This window comes from Seriola lalandi, unplaced genomic scaffold, assembly GCF_002814215.2.
Source record: "Seriola lalandi dorsalis isolate HSWRI2012SDOR001 ecotype SW California unplaced genomic scaffold, Sedor1 jcf7180002054330, whole genome shotgun sequence".
Lineage (NCBI taxonomy): Eukaryota > Metazoa > Chordata > Actinopteri > Carangiformes > Carangidae > Seriola > Seriola lalandi.
In genome coordinates, this window is record NW_019524883.1 from 1,219,208 (window position 1) to 1,226,308 (window position 7,101).

A 7,101-nucleotide genomic window follows, 5' to 3' on the forward strand; every position below is an offset into this window, starting at 1 on the left:
ACTGAGTGTGACAGAGCTGTGCGAGATTGATGACCTTACCACAAAATTGGTCCTGGACCCTCTGCTGGGCCTCTGCACCCATAAAATGGATCCTAGTCCTTTACCAGAGATACAGTGTTGGGATAATCTCAAAGAGACCCTGGTGCGATTTCAGAGTACACATGATTTTAACACAACATTCAAGGCGCTGACGGCGGATGGACTGGCTGGGGACTATTTTAATTCTATGGAAAGCCATCGTCAGGAGCTAATGAGGCAACATGTCTATCGCTATCTCAGTGCCTTCCTGTTAGACAGTGGTGTCAAAATATAGTCATGTGATAGATACTCTTCAGAGATCAATGGGGCAAAGGTAATCTCTACAAGGCACTGGTTTGGAGGACAGCGTGGCAAGTTAACTCCTGCTCATAGTGCTTTGCTGAGGGCAGGAGTCAATGACTTCAGTGTGATGTATTCTACTCGCAAATGCTGTGCTCAGCTGTGGCTTGGGCCTGCAAATTTTATCAATCATGACTGCAAACCAAACTGCAAGTACCTCAGTGGCGAGAAAAATATTGCTTATATTGAAGTGATTAGACCAATCTCACCTGGGGAGGAGATCACATGCTACTATGGAGCCAACTTTTTTGGGGATGGAAATATGATATGTGAATGTGTCACCTGTGAGAGGAACGGAGAGGGCTACTTCAGACACAGAGGGAAGCAGCTTCATTCTGAACAACCACAGGACCCTAAGAGGGAGGGAGGAAGTACAGAGATCTGCACAGATGAAGGTAACAGAAGAGTGAGGAAATATGTTTCAAAGCCATTAAAATGAAAGTAAGTAAAAAAACAAAAGAACTGCAAGTGATTGAAGCATCATGGACACATCTGGACAAAAAAAGTCACTGTCACCTGTTTTTGTCCAAATTATCCTGAATGTATTTAAGTCATTTTCTGTTCAGTCAAATTGTCTGTTTCGTTTGGTCACTTGTACTCTGTTAATTCTGCTCAGTTACTTGTGCCTATTTTCTTTGCCATTACCTTTTAATTTTTGTTCCACCATTGTTTCTCTGCAAACACTGTACTTCACAGTATTGCTGGTATGTACTGCTGTTGTGGCTCACACTGATTTAAGTATTATTCCACTGGGGTTTGCAAGTTGTCTTAGCTGAACACTTGAAAAGTTTTTTTATTGTTTGAATGAGACTTTTTCCATTGTTCCACATTATAACCTCCTTCTCAAATCCCTCCAAATGCACAGGTATTGCAGGTGTTCCACATTACCTGGTTGCCAAGATGGTAAGTAGATATCAATAGGGAGTGTACTTTTTGATAGTTTGTTGAGGATGCAGGGCCTTAATTTGGTATGTTGTTTTTAATTATCCACAGAGTGGCAAACTGGGTGGGATGTGTTTTGGAAGCTTTGTGAACTTGAAGCAACACCTTATAGTGTCCCACACTATTCCCAATAAACAGGAGCTTCAGCTTCTTATGAGATATGGGAATGCACGGTGAGATTAAGATAAATATTTTTTTGTATTTATTCCTAAATACCAAGTCGTGTTATTTGCATGGATTTTCTGGACTCATTTTTTTTCATTTTCTAACACAGAACTTCAGGAAAGTTGGACAGCAACATATGTTCGAAGAAAGAGCTTATCCGCCTTGATAAGCATTTAATAGACACACAGGATTTATTCAGCAGATGTAAGTATATTACATTGTTTTTAATATTAGAAAAGAAAAACGTTTGCAAGATCTTTTGTCAATTTAATGCTTTTTCCATCTAAAGCTAGTTTAATGTTATAAATAGTAAATGGACTGTACTTATATGCACTTTTCTAGTCATTATGACCACTCAAAGCACTTTTACACTGTCTGTGTGTCTCATTCTCCCATTCACACACATTCATACACTGATGGCAGGGATTACCACGCAGGGTGCCAACCTGCTCATCAGGGAGAAACTAACCATTCACATGCATTCACACACCGCAGCAGCGGAAGCAATTTTGGGTAAGTATAGACATGTGGACTGGAGGAGCCAGGAATCAAACTGCCAATATTCCGATTGGTTGACAACTGCTCTACCTCCTGAGCCACAGCCGCCCCATAATAAAATAAGTAATTTTATGTTAATAGGAGTGAGAACCAATCATGAAGAAGGCCAAGAGAGCAGTCATAGTGAAAGAGATTGCTGCACTGAGGGAGTCCAACCCTGATGTGCCTATTGTATCCACGTTAGACATGGGGATTACCAATCAATACGGTACTTATGTTGTGTTAATATTATTTGTGACTCCTAGTAACTAGGACACTGAAGACAAGACTTATATCATCATATCCATTTCAATTTTCTAACTATACGCAAACCAAACTTGAGCTTTCTACTGTGTAATTTTTATGGCTTTTGTGTAACAACCAAACATGATATGATATACAATGTTGCCCATAAAGTTGGAATAAATAATTTTTTAGTTCTCATGAAATGATTGTGACAATGTGATTTATTCTTGATAGATAAAGTGTATACAATCTCAAAATTGTATTGATCAATTTCATTGCACCTGGTCAAATTTGATACTGATGTGTATAAATAGAAAATAAAAAGAGGAATGTATCTGAAAACAAAATTATTCCAACTTTATAGGCAACAGTGTAGATTAAAATTTGGAACCAAAGGGTTTTAATTTGCAACATAAGTCTTTTCCACTTTATTGCAGAGGATTTTGTTCCACCTATTGGAGACCTGTCTAAAGAGCCCACTGATGAGGAACTGAGGTAGGAGCAAGAGGAGTCCCAGAAGGACGACAATGATCTTTACCTTTGTCTTAAGACAACTGACAGTTCATCCTCTAATGATTGTCCTTCCACTGGCATCGATTCCACCCCTATACCTCTTGGTCAAGACGCATCCTCCTCCAGTGACCTTCAACAAGCTCCCAGTCAGCCACTTCCTTCCACCCCTGATCCTGGGTCTTCAAGCTCTTCATTCAGCAACATTTCTATGACTCAGATTCCCCAACCCCATTCCACCCTTCAGCATGGGTCCATGAGTCCAGTGTTGTGTGAGAGTGAGTTCTCCATTCAACCTACCACGGCACTTGAGTGGCCAGACTGTACACTCAACTGATTCACTGTCAAAAACATGTGCATACAACTGTGAGCATGTTTTTTCTAGGCTGCAGCACATGGAACATACTCAAGATGCAGTCACAGGCAGCCACCCCCAAAAGTACACCGCATAAAGCACCTCGATCGTCCCCAATTGGGTCCTACCACCTCCACACCCGTTACACAAAGAGCTCTATTACATATGTCAGCACCAGCTAGGTGGCGCCCTTCTGGAGCAAACTCTCCACCAGAATCATCTCAAAGCCATCCATTACATGAGTGCAATATTGCCCACACTGTCTATGTGTAAAGTGCCTTTGTTGTGATTTGGTGCTATAAAAATAAAGATTGATTGATTGATTGAATGTGCAATTGAAAAATTTGAGTAATAATAATTCCAAAATCTAATTTATTGAATAGATGAGAACTGGGAATATGGGCTAATTTCCAAGTTTAAAATTACCACATAAAATACTTACCTTCCAAATTTCAATCAATTGAATAATGCATATATGTAGATGAAAACTTGGACTTCCAACTTAGATTCCACTTTAATAATTTTGGAATGAGAACTGACAATTCCACCCTGGCAGTTCCACCCAGGGAATTTTCAATGTGTATTTTCAATAACAGTAATGAAAAGGCACAAGGTACATTATACCAAGAAAGGGCAGGATACGTGGTTCAAAATGTAACAAACAATTACCAATTTATTAGGTTGATGATTACAAAAATATGTCACGGATAGCGGAGCAGGTGAACCCAAGTGCAGAGACTGCAGGCTGACAGAGTGTAGAAAATGTACTTTATTGTGGCCAACACAGGGGCAACTAAACACAGAGGCAAATCAAATAGAGACTCGAACCGCAACTGAACTGAAACCAAAACCTATATAGACAAGTTGTGATTACAAACAGGACAGAGGTCCGTGAAAAGAAGACAGGCGAAATTCTATAATACAGGAAAACAGGAAAAAAAAGGAAGTAAAAATAACCACACACAAGGAGAAAATCTTTCAAAATAAGACACAAACTGAAACTCAACATAAACTACGGACAGGATGTGACAAAATAGTTAAAACATGAGACTGACAATGCTGCCATGTACCTACCCGCATCGAGAGCGGAGGAGAACATGAATGGCCAGGAAGTGGGCGGGCCTTTGAGCCAGAGAGTGAGAGTTTGGGGGAGGAACACTTTTTCTCATCTAAAGACATTTGGGCGTAGAACCCAGTGGCGGTTGCTCTAAGACTGCAAGGGAAGCTCAGCTTCCCCTAAAATGTCAACAAATAATTGGTCAAATATGTACTGTTGTGTGTACATTTCATTGACTAAATATGCGCTAGAACACGTTCATCTTTTGTTCAGAATCAGCTCCTTATCACAGGTAACCGACACAACTTCTTCTCATTCATCCCCGCAGCGCCACAGTGCTTTACACAGTGCAGAAGCCGAGCGTCTACTGACTTCAATGGGGAAGCATAGAGTGAGTTGTTCCGCTGCAGCGAAACTAGACGGTCATTGGATAAATGCTGGGCTTTGTCCCGCCCATCGGACGCTCAGCGTCTCTGGGGGTCTATCTGGCAGTGGGCTGGCCCGGACGCTCGGCTTCTGCATGATCATTGGATGATCTGTCTGAGGCTGAGTCCCTTTTTGATTGACAGCAAAATGAGCGAATCAGCGATCTTGAAGTATAAGCATCCACCGGAGCAGTTTTCAAGTTTTTCATTCCGTTGTTCGGAGTTGATCGGGAGACGTTACTGATCCTCAGCGACTTTGTCTTTGTTAAAAACGACTAGCGTTGTGTTTGGCGACTCTCTTCTGTCACTCTGCGAATTTACATATAAATAAATGGACACATTTTATGATGTAGGCCAAAAATGAGCTTCCCCTCATTATAAGACCAGCAGCCGCCACTGGTAGAACCCCATAAATTTTTTTGGTACATGACACACTGTTTTCATAGACGATCAGCTTACTGCAGCCCAGGAAACCAAATTTATGATAGCTGCCAGGATAAAGATTCCTGAACTGTTTGGTAAGTAACTATTCACATTATTATATTCCTTCTTCTTTGGTAGCTTCTACATTGCACAGGTGTTCTTTTTGTATGGCATGTTTGCTTACTGCACATCTTCCAGTGTCCACCTCATCAGCTGTAGGGTTGTTGCTACCTAGCCATCCTCACCGGACACAGGGCTGTGGTGTTCACTAATATGACCAAGGAGAATGTCATCAATTGTGAGTGATGGAATAAGGGCAGAAGATACAACATTCTGGTTTGTATTTTTTAAGCGGGGGGGGGGGGGCATGTAATATTCATAAATACAGTATATGCCCCCCACCCTTTCCACAGAAACATGTTAATTTTCTGTTCATTTCCCAAGGTGGATGATCATAAAACAGTCCGGTCATTTGGCAAAGCTGCACTAAACCTGAACAACGAGGAATATTGTTGGCTGGCCAGTCTGTGCGAGGGCAACTGTTATCAGCAGGGTGAAGGCAGTGAACATGTTTCCACACAACATCTGGAAAACAAATTCAAAAGCCTATGGACCTCCTCAACCTGGCATGGGTGGATGCTGGCATGGAGGGAGAAATAACCTTCAATAAAATCCGCAGCAGCGTCTCCACTCAAGTAAGAACTTAATTAAGCATTAAGGGAAGCCCAGACTTCCCTCTCTTCAGCCACTTCGTCCAGCTCTTCCCGGGGGATCCCGAGGCGTTCCCAGGACAGCTGGGAGACATAGGGCCTGATTTACTAAGATCCCAAATAAAGAGCACTAAATTGCGTGCGCACATGGATAGATTGCGCGCGCTGCCTGTTTGGGGCTTGCGGGTGATTTACTTAGATTAACAGCGCAATTGACTACAGGTGCAAAAGTGATTGAGCCTGCCCTATTTAAATGAGGATTTTGCGCAGTTTCTGAATTGACAGCTGACCAATGTGTGAATTGATCACGACTGTTTTATCCCCTGGGGGCTGGTGCATGTTTCAGGGGCGTCACCAATCTTCTCCTGTGTTTAAACTTGGAGAAGAGAGTAATTTTCTACTGAACTTTAGAATAATTTAAATCTAGAGTTTACTTATAAACTCGCACATCCGTCTTCCACCATGACCACAAAACATTAAATGAAATAACATATAAAACTACTTGCACTAATAATGGCAGAGAGGAGTAACAGGAGTGTTGATTTCATATTACATCTTTCAAACCTGGAATTAATCATGATACAAGTGGTTAATTGATCAAACAACAATATAAACATTTCCCAAAGATAATAGTCTATAAATGTGGATTACACAGCAGTTCTTTGACTGTAATAATAATAATATGGACGTTCTGGATGTCATGTAGTGTGTGTTACCTTGTGAAGGATGCTGACAGTCACATGAAGGACCTTGTCTTAAAATCTACATGTTACATTTCAAACATTCTATGGGATAGAAGTTTGGGATTAAACTATTGCATAGGAGCATCTCTTGAATTACAGAACAGCTAGATATTTCATTTTACATCCTTCCTTAGATCTGTGTCTGTGAAGAGAGTTCTGCTGGTCACTACCCAGGATTGGAATGTGGGTTGTAGTTTATGAGCGGTACAGAGGAAGGGAGGTTGGTGTGTGTGTTCATGCATGGCACAGAAAGGCCAGGATTCACGCCTTAGTGTTAATCAGTCCTTTTGTTGTTACTTGTCCTATACAAGAAACAATCAAATATCATTAGACAAAGTCTTATTGTTACAAACTAGAGATTTGCCTATATTCTCCAGTTGTCTGGTGTCCATTGGTTAATCCTCTGGAGCTGACCCTTTGACCTTTGGTCTGGTTCTGTGTCGTTCGGACATGCTAAAAGCATGGTCTGTTTGTGGAAGAGGGGTCCTTTGTCTCTGTTTCCTATCAATTTGATAGTTTGATGGTGGGAAGAGTCACAAAGTGTCAATTGTGGGTCCGTAACTCTGCATGTCCTTACAATGAACTTCCTTAATGGCTTCTGACTGAGGCC

At 41.3% G+C, this 7,101-nt stretch overlaps 1 long non-coding RNA gene across 1 annotated transcript; it reads left to right on the plus strand.

Annotated features, from left to right (window-relative positions):
* The first annotated feature begins 1,380 nt into the window (after window positions 1–1,380).
* LOC111655688 (uncharacterized) lies at window positions 1,381–3,409 on the plus strand. The gene is made up of 5 exons (XR_015437299.1): window positions 1,381–1,493; window positions 1,595–1,689; window positions 1,909–1,998; window positions 2,125–2,251; window positions 2,706–3,409. It is a non-coding gene; the product is annotated as an uncharacterized LOC111655688 (long non-coding RNA).
* The last annotated feature ends 3,692 nt before the right edge of the window (window positions 3,410–7,101 follow it).